The sequence below is a fragment of the Acipenser ruthenus genome, chromosome 3, assembly GCF_902713425.1.
Source record: "Acipenser ruthenus chromosome 3, fAciRut3.2 maternal haplotype, whole genome shotgun sequence".
Lineage (NCBI taxonomy): Eukaryota > Metazoa > Chordata > Actinopteri > Acipenseriformes > Acipenseridae > Acipenser > Acipenser ruthenus.
Genome location: NC_081191.1, coordinates 29,640,321 through 29,654,953, shown reverse-complemented (window position 1 = coordinate 29,654,953; position 14,633 = coordinate 29,640,321). Strand labels below are relative to the sequence as shown.

Here is a 14,633-nt window from a genome sequence, read left to right as displayed (position 1 = left end):
CACAATCGCAAGTCCAGAGTGAGTGCTGCAGTCCAAGTGGTGAAATATAATTTATTAGTGAACACGAGTGCTGTGAAGTCCAGGTTGCATGCTGGCCTTATGCGACAGCTCCTGGATTGTGTTAGCCGTCTACCAAAAACAAACAGACTGACAAACAAACAAAACCTGATAACACTTACTATTTATTACATCTGTTTTCCCACGGATCCTTTCAGTAACCAACCAAAGGAACAGATCCCTGGGCCACTTCCCCTAAATCCCCTCGGTCACACCCTCTTTCCTCCAATCTGAGATTGACACATCGCCTACCGTATTAAGGCTATGGCTTCTGGTATTATGGCCCCACCCTCTTCCTGGATGGCTGTCTTCCGACTGACCCTGGAATGAACTGCCAAACCATCCATTTATGGGGCACTCTGCTCCGGTTACACCGTGCCCTCACAGGTCTCCGTCACAGTCTCTTAAATGTATTTCCTGCCCAAGGTTTCATTTAAAGTCATTCAAACAGGGATTAAATTATAATTATGGTACTGCTATCCTCACAGCAGCTCTAAAGAAAGGACATGACATTTTCCATAGCTATTGGCTATGGATTTTAATGTTCAATTATTTACTCACAATTGTGCTTTGCACAAATTATTTACAATTATTTGTGCAAAGCACAATATTAATACAGAGACATTACAAAAATGCAAAACCCAATACATTTTCTCCATGTTTCATAATTGTCAAATTCTTTGACTGGTGGTCTTTTCCTCCTTGTGCATTTGCCATCATTCTGTTGCAGATTGTTGACTGGCAGGTACCCACCGCATCTCTACTGAGAAAAAATATGCAAATATTGTGCCCCCTTTTTCAGTGCAGAAAATGTTGTCATAGCTGGGAATACATGGCCCATATTTTGCATGCTTTTGATATGCTGTCTTTGCACTGAAGAATGCAGCCTTGGCTATGGTTTATCAGCTGGTGATGTCACCCTGATACTATCACTCGGTGCATCACAGTTGTGGCATCTGCATTCTCTGAATTTTAAAGCAGCATGAATATCTTTTTGATTGTTTGGACTATTTCTTTGTCAGCTGTATTGATATAAACTCATTTCAAATAGGAACTGTCTGCCTGCACAGGCATTTTTAAAATAGATAATTAAATCTATTAATAAATTATTTATTATTTGTTTATTTAGCAGACGCCTTTATCCAAGGCGACTTACAGAGACTAGGGTGTGTGAACTATGCATCAGCTGCAGAGTCACTTACAATTACATCTCACCCGAAAGACGGAGCACAAGGAGGTTAAGTGACTTGCTCAGGGTCACACAATGAGTCAGTGGCTGAGGTGGGATTTGAACCGGTGAACTCCTAGTTATAAGCCCTTTTCTTCAACCACTGGACCACACATCCTCCTATAAATATAATTTGAAACTGAAACCTAATTGATACATTGACTATGCTATGGTGCTCATTAGAATAAGGGAACAATAAGACACAATTTTTAGGAATCCAATAACCATTCACAAACACAGCTGCAGATGTGAATACAGTATGGTAACACAATGGGGAATGCAAAGATACAAATTATGTTTAAGGTGCAGCTCTTTGATCATGCATACATGTTGTCATTGATGGCCTTGTCGTCTTGCAGCGATAGCAATGGCAAGCTTCATGGAGACTTTGTCTCAGACAATTAGGTTAACAACCCTGCTGCTTCTGACATGGTTGATGCAGTACTGTACAGGTAAGTTGGCTTGAAGCATTGAGACCAGTGACCTTCTGTCAAAATTCCCTGACTCTGAACTAGATCAGTGGTCTTTTGTTTTTGTTGTTTTAAAAAGTGTTTTATATTTTAAACAAACGGCTCAGTACAATGTAATCTCTGTTTAGAGGCCTGAGATAGCAAGAAGAAGCACTGGAACGGATTAGAAGAAAACTGACAAGGGGGCCCAATCATAAAGAAATCTCAGCAGAGCACTGAATCATGACTGACTGATGTCATAACAACGTGACACATGAGCAGGGACAAGTCACTAGAGTATGAAGTGGTGATTTGTGAACTTACTGAACATATTGTGACCGGGGATGCAGTGCCACTACCAGGAAATGCATATTAAATGTGGTGTATAAAATGTAGCATGTTATTTAAAACAAAAAAATTAAACATCAAGTGTGCTTGAAACATATGCCTTGAAAGGGATTAGGACATTTTTGGTGTGAGGGGATCAATGGCCCCTTATGCGGTCTGTTGTCAACATCGGTGCATTTATTGAACCTTTCTGAATCGTGGTCTTTTTAGTTACTAGTGCAGGATTTTTTTAAATTACCAATTGGTTTTGCAATGTACACTGGGTTCCTCAATGGCTCAAGCAGTTTGTTATTGGCTCAGTCCTTTCTGACTGAATTACAGTGAAAACTTAATTACGGGTGATCTATAACATATTTTTCTTACAGCACATTTAGACATATCATTGGAGACTGAGATTAACAGGAATAAAAAATGTATGTATTTAAGGGAGTTTTCAAGTGATTTTTTTTACTCAAGATTAACGACATACATGGTGTGACTGCGCTGGAGGGGGTTTTACATGGGTGGGTTACAGTATGAGTGCTCTATAATTGCAAAGCATACAACAAATCTACATGTTTGCGCTTTTCTGCCACATTATGACAACACCATCTTAAGATTTAGGGCCTCATTCAATAAACAGCGGTAAATGACCAGAATTACCATGTGGCAGGGTGAAGCAAAAATGAAGCAGCGGTTGCTCTTTTCATGAAGCAAATTAAATACACAAATAAAGCGATCTAAATGATTCATTTGCAAGTTGTCCCATCACGCAGAATTCTGCACACTATGCACAAGGTTTACACACACTTTATTATAGTGATTAGAAAGTAAATTTACCACATCAACTATGGTGCGTTGATGTGGTAAACTTACTTTATAATCACCCCATATATATGGGCGCTTGAATGGAGGACAGATTGAGAAATCTAAAGTTTACAGACCAGGAGCTAAATGTATTCGCAGAAGAAGTGGTGGGGAATTATGAAAGACTTTTTGGTGCTGAATCGGCAACAACATTAACTTCAATTAAACATCGAGGACAAAATAAATGCGCTCCGTAGGAGGGCGAGGGTCTTGTCCCAAATCACAGCGTCCTGCGAGACAGTCAAAGCAGAGAAAGTAATTGTTAATGGAACATTTATGTTTAACTCTCTGCAAATCAAATACATATTTGTTTGTTAAACTTCATCTCCCTCTGATTTTATTTTGTAATAATCAAATATTTACATTTCAAAAGGTGTTTGGCAAAACGTCACTAACATTAGATGCCATTTGATTGTTTGTATTTATGACTGCACCTCAACTCACTCTGTGTACATTTATTGGACCTTGAACAGTTTCTTTGATCTAATTTAAGCATAGCCTACTTAAATATCACACACACATGGTGACGGTATAGATATATTAACGTAGCTGAAAGTGTTGCATATGACATGACGGGCACCGACTTGCAGCTTTGGGGGTAGGGGTAAGTGCTCCTGGTAGTGCATTGTTGACCGCTGTTATGCAGAATGCAGCATGCAACAATACACTTTCCCAGGGCTATACTGTAGCACACCACCAGATCTATCTAAACATCTGAACTGAATTAACACTTCAAATGTACGCTCAATAACAGAGCGTGTAGCCATGTGTGTTGTGTTGTACCGAATCTGCGTTCTGGGGTGCGACAACGGTCAAGTCACCCCACTACAAAAATTTTTAATTAAAAATAAAAATCCATTGCGCGGATTGTGTAGATAGCTGTTACAATCTAGGTGACAATCGTATAATCACTAATCTGCACTGTCACTGCACGCAGTTTTACAGGTTAGCAAGAGTTCCGTTTTTGGTTTTTGTTGGTAAAACAATTAACGTTCTAACATCACCACAGTAACCAACAACCAATCCTGTTCATATTCAGTGCGAAAATCCAGAGAGCTGGAGCCTGTAGTAACATTTTCAGGATGTAGCTAAATTAATGAACCAGACACAACAGTAAGAATTCATATTAATCTATTTACTTATTAGTTTGATTTGAATCCGGTTCATATTCTGGTGTTAACCATTTTGCAGAATGTGAGAACTGTATATGCCTTTCTCTGTGGCCGACTGACATAACGTCATAGAGCTTTTATCGGTGCAAATATCCACCTTAACAGTATTTTGTACCTTTTATAAATAGCAAAGGGTCTGATGATTATTATGATGCCAATGTTTTCATATGATTTAGTATTTTGGGTCACAGGCAGCGTTTTAGTATGATCTCTGGTCAAATTTGAGCTTCATTGCCATGATATATTTATGATAAACATTATTTCTTAAACATGGATAATCAAATGCAGCACCACTGTCAAAAAAAAGAAAGAAAAAACTGTATTGGTTAGGGGCTTTAGTGAAATGGATTTTTATATTATATTTTTAAATTTCTTGTAAGGATTTTTTTTTTAATCATAGTATGTTTCTACTTTGTTTAACATCAGATTTGTAAACGATATGTGCGAAATGCATTGTACTTAAGTAACACTTTCTTTAACATTGTATAAAAGTAGTAGATAGCCCTTTTTAACTATGTACTGTAGGGAAATCATGGAAAGCTATTCTATTTTTTTCACAGCAGTAGCATAGTACATTGCATCTCAATTGAAAATGCAGAAGCAAAGAACTTTGGACAGTTTTTTTGTCAAAGGGACAGCATGAAGGTAGTACTAAGGAAATTACTGACTTTAGAAGAGGCAGGACACAGTAATGATGAACCATTGGCAGCAGTAGGTGAAGAGGACACCTCAGTGCAGAATGTCCTAAGATGTAGCTCAGTCAGTAATAGTCCTCCAGAAGACTACTGTCTACATTTCCAGCAATGAAAATTGGTTGTCAGAGTTGCGCTTTCTACAGCAACTGGTATAGTTAGTTTCCATGGGTAGAGTACGGCATTAAAGCGGATGCTGCATTTTGTTTCTGTTGCTGTCATTTTGCTCCAAAAAGTGGTTCTGTAGAACCACGTTTTGTAGTTAGTGGATTCAGAAAATGGGGAAAAAAGCTGAATCTAAATTGACAGCCCATGCAAATACAGAAGCCCATAAAGCTGCTGCTTCACTTTGGGAGAACTTTAAATGTAGTTTGAAACATGGGTCAGTTGCAGCAAAGCTATCTACTGCACACCAACAGTCTGTGGTAGAAAATAGGAAGCACCTTGCTAAAATGTTTGGATGCTATAATATATTTGTCCAGCCAGGGTTTAGCACTGAGAGGGCATAAAGAGGTGCATGATTCTTGCATGAGGTAATTTTTTAGAACCAATTGAACTTTTAGCAAAGTATGATTCTTGTTTTAGCTTCAAAAGTAGCAAGTGTAAATGCAAAATACACCAGCAAAGAAATACAGAACGATCTTATTAAAGCTACAGCATCTGTACTGATTGAAGAAATTGCTGATCGTGTCAGGAAAGCTGAGTTTTTTTTGCCAGCTGATGAGACTAGAGACTGTGGTAAAAAAAAAAGAACAGTTTTCTATATGTGTATGCTTTGAAGATGAACAACTAAATGTCAAAGAAAGTTCTGTCCTTTGAGCATGCCAAAGATCTCACTGCAGATTCTCTGTGTAAGCTTATTACCAATAGGCTTCACAGCCTTGAACTGGACAAAGCAACTGTAGTAGCACAGTGCTATGATGGGGTTTCTGTCATGTCAGGCATGTGTAATGGAGTACAAGGCAAGTTGGCCAAGGTTCATCCTCATGTAGTTTACATTCATTGCCAGGCACATAGACTTAACCTTGTTCTAGCTGATATAGTGAAGGATGTCAAAGTGGCTGGAGATATATATTTTTTTTTAATTGGTATGAGCTCTTGTATGTCTATCAGCCAGCCTTCAGTACATGTAACATTTGTGACATTTGCAACAGACACAACATTTAAAAGTTAGAACTTCCACGCATTTCAGAAACAAGATGGGCTTGTCAGTGGAGAGCAGTTTAAGCAGTTAAGGAAAGGTTTCAATGTATAACAGTTTTGAAGAAAATTGCAGAAGGGGACAGCAACAACACCACAGAAGCTGAGGGATTTCTAATGCAAATGTTGACGGTTAACGTTGTTGCTAGTTTTGTTAGCATTTGGATCTCTTCTGGGTTTGAGTAAAGTACTCGGTGATCTATTGCAGAATACTGCACTGGATCTTACCAATGCCATACAGCTAGTAAATGATGAAAAGGAAGCATTTAGTCACAAAAAATCAGAAACGTCATGGGACAAACTTTGGTCACAAATTGCAGATTTGTGCAATGACTAGTATTTCTTTGGAACTTCTTTCTACAAAAGAAAATGTAAGAGAAGAGCTATCAGGGTTTCTTTACACAGACACCACAAGTCAACATGATGAACCAAGCAGAGACCCTTGTTCTAAGGTTGAAGTTTCCAGGAAAGCAATAACTAAGATCATAGAATTTTACACTTTCCATTATTTATCTCCTAAAATGATCTTAATCAGATGTTGCTGATTGTAAATTGGCCAGTATTCAGTTGAATCTCCAACATAATTGTTGTAACTGGAATGAACAAAAGTCATGCAATTTTGTAAAGTGGAAAATCTTATAAAATTTGAAAACCAAGAAATGTGTGTTGTTCATTTAATTTTGGTTTAATAGGCTATAATGTATTCACTAATTTTTTTATGCTTTTTAAATTTTTTTCTTGTGATTTTTAAAGTTCTTTCTCGTAAAACACTCACAAGCACAATATACAGGATCAGCTACATTAGCAATGATTGTATTTATATTGTAGCTCTTTTAGTCATGAAAGTGACTTCAGAGATAAGACGTGCTACTTAAGCAAACATCAGAGCATATTAACCCCAAATTTGCACATTGGCTCCACTCCTCACATGCTAAGCACCCCCTAATAATTATTTCTGGAGCCGCCCCTGCAACGTTGTATAGCAGCCAGGGTCTGATCCCGTAACCAGCATCACCTATGGCAAGCATTAACAATATTAGCAAAGTGTCCATGCTTCCTATCAGTGCCATATGAAACACGTATACATTACTTACCAAGAAGCCATCCAGCTCCATATACACTTGCCTCATAATCTTCATATACCTTGGACTGTCTGAGGAGTCATGTGCTGCGCCAGGATAGCTGGTGACTACATTAAGAATCCTCAATTTTGCATCACACCATTTGTAAATGAATCCTATTACGGAAGATATGTTCTATATCCTGGGGTGGTGACAGTGCTACGTGGGTGCAGTCAATAACCCCCAATACATTTGGAAAGCCAGACACTTCATGTATTCTACTGATGTAAGCTGCCTATGTGCTATCATTGATAGTTCATCAAGAACATCACCCAAAAACCAAGGCTGAAACATGTTAACATGTACCCTAGCTACAACTCCTTAAAATGTACATTGGAACTCGATTCACTATTGCAGACAGCCCAAGTCTCCAGGAACTTCTGGGAGTCTTCTTGATCTGCATAACACCCTCCCGAAAATGACTAAAGAGGGGAGGCATGCCTTGATTCATTCTTTTGAAATTAACAAAGACAGAATAACTAAGAGGTCAGAGAAGCACTGGCAAACTCAAACCACAACATGGTCTCATCTGAAGTGCTTTTTAAAACCCCCAAAGTAATGACTAAAGCTAAGGTTTACAATTTTAGAAAGGCAAACTAAGAAGGTATGAAACAGACTAACAGAAGTAGATTGGAGTAAAATAGAGAAAACATCCACGGAAAAAGGATGGCTGTTTTTTTAAAAATGTAGTACTAGAGGCGCAAAACAATTATATCACAAAAGTAGACGCATCTAAAACAAAATGGTTGAATAAATCAACTTAAAATATTCAGAGAAAAAAGGAACTTTACAGAGAGTTTAAAAGGGACCAAGAACAAAGTACACAAAGAGTTCTTGGAACTGCAAACATAAGTCAAAAAGGAAGTTAGAAAGGCCAAAAGAGAGATAGAAATGAGCATTGCTAAGGGGGATAAAACCAATTCCAAAAAGTTTTTCCAATATTATAACAGCAAAAGAACATTCAAGGAGGAGGTAAAATGTCTAAGATACAAATGGCAAAATCATAGATGAAGAGAAAAAAATAGCAAATGTATTAAATTATTACTTTTCACAAGTTTTTACAAAGGAGGATATGGGCAACATGCCCCACAGGTAAACCTGTTCCTATCCAGTTTTAAATAACTTTAGTATAACAAAGGCAGACGTGTTAAAGGTACTAGGAGCTCTTAAAATAAACAAATCCCCTGGGCCGGATGAGATCCTCCCAATAGTACTCAAAGAAATGAAAGCAGTTAATTACAAACCGCTAACCAAGATCATGCAATAGTCTCTTGACACAGGGGTTGTACCGACAGACTGGAGAATTGCAAACGTAATACCGATCCACAAAAAGGGAGACAAAACCGAACCAGGTAACTACATGTATTCATGTAATAGAAGCCTGACTTCTATTATATGGAAACTGTAATAATCCAAAATGGAAAATTATATATGGTAACAGTATCCTGGGAGACAGTCAGCATGGTTTTAGGAAATGGAGATCGTGTCTAACTAACCTGCTTGACTATTTTGAGGATGCAACATAGACAATGGATAATTGCAAAGCATATGACATGGTTTATTTGGATTTACAGAAAGCTTTTGACAAAGTCCTGCATAAAAGATTAATTCTCAAACTGAACGCAGTTGGGAATCAAGGAAATGCATGCACATGGATTAGGGAGTGGTTAACATGTAGAAAACAGAAAGTACTGATTAGAGGAGAAACCTCTGAATGCAGTGAGGTAATCAGTGGAGTACCACAGGGATCAGTATAAGGTCCTCTGCTATTCCTAATCTACATTAATGACTTAGATTCTGGTATAGTAAGGAAACTTGTTAAATTTGGGGACAACACAAAAATAGGAGGCGTGGCAAACACTGTTGCAGCAGCAAAGGTCATTCAAAATGATCTAGACAGCATTCAGAACTGGGCAGACAAATGACATTTAATAGAGAAAAGTGTAAGGTACTGCACACAGGCAATACAAATGTGCATTATAAATATTATATGGGAAATACTGAAATTGAAGAAGGAATCTATGAAAAAGACCTAAGTTTGTTTCACAAGATGTTTCCAGACAGTGAGACAGCAAAGTGTTATGCCTGTTCTTACACAAAAACATCTGCCATTGTAAATAATGCACTTGAACCAGTCTTCCCAAAACCTGTTTCAGCATATTATGTCAGAGAAAAGGCCATATAGTCTAATGATAGATGAGGGTATTGACATTATCTGCATGATTTTCAAAAGGAGCAAAATAGGAACTAGGTTGCAACATGATTTTTAAAACCTGACTAATTATTATTATTTATTTCTTAGCAGACGCCCTTATCCAGGGTGACTTACAATTGTTACAAGATATCACATTACTTTTACATACAAGTACATTATTTTTTACACGTTATTTTTTACATACAGTTACCCATTTATACAGTTGGGTTTTTACTGGAGCAATCTAGGTAAAGTACCTTGCTCAAGGGTACAGCAGCAGTGTCCCCCACCTGGGATTGAACCCACGACCCTCCGGTCAAGAGTCCAGAGCCCTAACCACTACTCCACACTGTTGCCCCAATGTAATGTAACCAAATCACTTAATGTATATTTTTAAAGGGTCAACATTTCATCTAAACCCTAATCAGCTTTTAGAAATCACTTTGCGATCTCGTTCTTGTTTTGCCCCTTTTGAAAATCATGCTGCATGTGTGAAAAAGAGTGTGCTATCCTTGCAAGGTACTTTGAAGAGAAAGATCAAGTCAGTGTAGGCTTTGTAGATATGCCTATCTGTAATTCAGGAAATGCAGAGAACATATTCAGATGTATTTCCTCATCACAGGAAGGAAAAGGAATCTTAGGCTTGGAATTGCTGGGTCTCCCTGAAATCAATCTCATAAACTTGGGCTGTCTGCTATTGAAGCAATCTTTAAAAATGTAACAAACTTTTGATGGAAATAAGAGTCATTTAAAAATGTTCTGTTTCAGCAAAAAAAGTAACAAGCAGACAAAATAGATTTTTTTTTTTAATGACGTATTCAGCAACATTTTCGAATTTTGTAAACCTTTAAAATTTGTTGACACAATAATTAAAATGATCGTGTAATTTCCATAGCCTATTTTGCTGCCTAATCCCAAAATATTAAACACAGGAGAAACGTTAATTGCAAACCTGAAATGACAAAACCGAAGCCTTTGAGTTTCTTTATACACACTGTACATTTTTTGTAGTTTGTAGAAATTATTTTTTATGAAGTTTTAAAACCACAGATACCGTCAAACTATTAGTAAATGATATAACTCATATATGCCACTGGAGCCTAGCAACCTAAAAAAATAATATTAATAATAATAAAAAAATACATCTTGTACGACTAAGCATATACGTATAAACAGCTAGTGTTTCTCCCTCTGTTACATTGTCTATTACAAAGGCAGACACACAGTTTAAATCAATGCCATTCTTCACAAGCGTCTTAATGACAGCCTGACCTACTGTGTGGGTTAGCAGAGTCAAGATGTAGTGTATGCACCGTCTGCATGCAATGTCCCCTTTTCGTAGCTCTGAACGCGATCTTCTGTTGAAATTAATTTTAGCTTTTTTTTTAATTTGTTATCAAACAGCCATTTTAAACTTCCTGCCTCTGACTCGTCATTGTACAGCATAAGGAATTATACAATATGAGGAATTCACCAATCATGAAGCCGATATTTGTTTGACACCGTTACCGTAGTAATCAAATGCACAGCATTGACGGCGGACCGTGTACAACTACTGTAGCACTGCTCTACTTGATAAAAGTATGACATGAACAGGGGAGGTGAAGAGTAGTGTAAAATACTGTAAGGAAAATAATTTGTTTTTCACAGTAGGCAGTCAAACTATTTCTGTAAAATTCATGATATCGTGGATTTTCCGAGGCCCTACATATAAGGCTAGTATGATTTGTGCTCAATCTGTATCTAGTTATTACCTCCTCCTCACACAGCCCTAGTAGCATCTGCCTGATCCAAAATACTCTCTCCCTGACCCTTGTTCTCGCTCTCCAATGCAGCTCTTCTGCTGGGTCTGTGACACCGCCTGGTTTCAATAAGTGGTACTTATAACACATGCTGAGGCACCTAGTAAAGTTAGCGCCCTTAAGTGAATATGGTTTGCATATCAAATACCTGCCTTGTGGTATTTTGTGACATAATTTGCATACATTTCCACCCAATAACATTATTGATTTATATTTAAATGACTTGAACGCTGTATTTTTTCCATGTGCTAGGTTGCCTGCCACTGGTTAGTGAATACAGCAGGTGTACAAAGCATGCAGTAAAGGGGCCCTTAGGGAGGGGGAAATTTGCGTACCTCAAAAATCAGAACTCAAATGGGTCTGTACCAATTATATCTCCTTTAGTCTCTGAGGGTCAACTGCAGTGTACCAAATTTAGTCCACTTGAGGTGTCCAACAGGGGATTAAGTGAGTTCGATCCACTTGCTTGGACTAACAATACAGTACACCCTCGCTATAACGAACCTGTTGGGGTCCAAGCCTTTTGTTCGTTATATCGAGGGGTTCGTTATAGCGAAACAACAATCAGAATGAACGATAAACTGTTGGAGTAAGTTAATGAGATGAGATTGTGAATACAAGTAGAATTACATGTACCTGTTTGTCTCATATATGCAGTATTCTGCCTTTGCTTTATCCTATTTGTTAAATCAAAACACAGTACAAAAAGCAAAAATCTGGAATTGAAGCTGAACCTTTAGTCAAAATCAATCTGACATGAATTGTTTCAAAGTGCACCAAATCTTAATCCAACGTGACAGAATCCCAAACTGAGTGAGTTTTTATTCTAAATCAACCCGACATGAATAGTTCATCAGATCCAAGTTTGTTTTTTTTTTGTTGTTGTTTTTTCTTTAATCAATTTTGCTTTGCCGCATGGTTGCTTAACAAGCCAAAAAAATGCTTTTTGCCAACCTATATTCATGAGACATGCCTGCATTACTCCTTTTTTCAAATGATCAGGATAGTTTCCAGCTTTGTTGCAACATAAACATTTTTTTTTGTTGTGGGATGCATAGTTACACAGCACGCACTTTTTATTAAGAAAAAAGAGTTGACTTCACTGCAGAGGTGGCATCCCGTGCGTACAGACCGGGATGTTGAGAGTGTGTTTGTGATTTTTTTTTTTGGGGGGGGGGGGGGGGGGGCAGGTTCATTATAATGAAGGGCGTTATAGCGAGGGTGTACTGTAGTGTATAATTGTACCATGTTAAGTTTCCTATCTTTTGTATACTATATAATGCGTATATGTTTTTCTAAGACCAATGTATTTCTCCAATTTCCAATTATAATATTTCATAATTGTGTCATAAATAAATTCTTTATGACTGGTGGTCCTTTCCTCCTTGTGCATTTGCCATCATTCTGTTGCAGATTGTTGACTGCCAAGTACCTACTAGAACACAAGAATCTACTGCACACTTTTGTTACAACAGAGATTCAGTGGTCCCAAGCAGTGTAGATCATCTTTTAAATGTAACATTGCTTGAATAAGCTGATCATCAGAAAGACTGGTGTGGTCTTGATCTTTATAGGTAGACTGTATACGAGAGTCTGTATTTTATGCATTACCAAACAGTGTCAAAAACATGTCACAGAAGAGGCAAATCTGCTGTGAAAAGCTAGTCAAGAGGCTTTTGATTTGGCACAGAGGCATTATCGATCAAAATCTGCAAATATTGTGCCCCCTTTTTCAGTGCAGAAAATGTCTTCACTATTGTTTTTGAATAAACCACAAAAAAGAGATTTTCTTAAAGCTTGTCTACTTGATTCTTTTGTAGAGTTTTACTTCAGAAAGTAACTCTTTTTTTATTTTTGGAACAGCTCCACAAAAGGCTGCAGATTGACCAAGTATACTTTATCAGAGAATAAAGAAAATAAAAACTATGTTGCTCAATGCACAGAAGGAAGGGAGTTGGAAGGAAAATTTGAATAGACCAGACCTTGATCCTACTGTATATGTTGAGCAGTCTGGAACAGGAGGTGAGTGGATGTCTCACGGGGGACGGAAACTCCTTTAGTTCCTGTTGATGTTGAAGTACTTGGGGATGTGTCCTTCAAGCCTCACCTGAACAAACATTACAAGACACTGAAACGATTCTGACTTGTTGAAGGTTCCGAGTGCTACTGTAGACACACTCTGGATAAGAATTTTTTTGTGTTATGACTCCCCAGAATAAAAAAACAATGTCTTGTGGAAAAAAAAGTCTTTTGTATTTCTTTAATGTCACTTGTCCTAAAATCCACATGCTTCCTAATTAGTCATGTGATATACAATCAACGCTCATTTAAAAAAAATCATCTTATATCAGTAATTCCTATTATCAAGAGTCAAGCCAAATGCATACTGTCAGTTTTTGTTGAAGTTACTGTAACACTGAAATAAAATTTCAATTACAGTACAATAAAAATTATTATACATTTAAAAGTACTGTGCATTTTATTGAAAATACGGTTGTATCGGTTTTTTTTTCAAAATGGTTGACAAAGAGTTTGCAGGAATGTTGAAATCTGCAGCAACATCTTTTTCATGTACGGGGGTGCATAATCCACTGCTTTCAACACCTCCACTTTTGTCTGCAAGGATAATGCACGTCTTTTTTTTATTTCAATACTTCATGTAAATGTCATTAATGTGTGAGCACTATGGCAACTCGAAAAGCATAATTAGAATAGTAGTCTCAAAACAGCACTAAAATACAGTACAGAGGCACCAATCTGGATGCTAGTTAATACATTTCTCAATATCCTTTACACTCAGCTGTTCCAACTAGGGTGATTTTAGTTTTTCTCTCCCTCCCCGGAAGAAAAATGGACCAATTGGTAGGGACCAAGTAGAACATTCATAGTATCAGGAAATTTGTGTAATCCGAGTTCATATTAATGAGAATTGGCTGTATATATTTGGTGTTGCTGTTTTTATTACAATACTAATGCCAAATTACAACTGGTGTTGAAAAGAAATGGGTACAGTTATATATAATGTGGAGATAAACTTGAAGCCACCTGGTTTGAACTGAGAAAATGGCATGGGACTATTTTAATGTAAGTAATTACAGTTGTACATAGCTGGGAATAGGTCAGCCGAAAAAGAGGCTTTAAGCATTATACATGGCTCGTATTTTGCTTATGATTTTGATATGGGGAGTTAGATTTTGCTGTGCTGTCTTTGCACTGAAGAATGCAGCCTTGGCTATGGTTTATCAGCTGGTGATGTCACCCTGATACTATCACTCGGTGCATCACAGTTGTGGCATCTGCATTCTCTGAATTTTAAAGCAGCATGAATATCTTTTTGATTGTTTGGACTATTTCTTTGTCAGTTGTATTGATATAAACTCATTTCAAATAGGAACTGTCTGCCTGCACAGGCATTTTTTAAATAGATAAATAAATATATAAATAAATATAATTTGAAATTGTAACCTAATTGGTACATTGAATATGCTATGGTTCTCATTAGATTAGAATAAGGGAACAGTAAG

At 37.3% G+C, this 14,633-nt stretch overlaps 1 long non-coding RNA gene across 7 annotated transcripts in view; it reads left to right on the top strand.

The window, feature by feature from the left end:
* LOC117435626 (uncharacterized) overlaps nucleotides 1–14,633 on the top strand; it is a 247,838-nt gene that overhangs the window by 52,931 nt on the left and 180,274 nt on the right. The gene's annotated exons all lie outside the window — the stretch shown is intronic.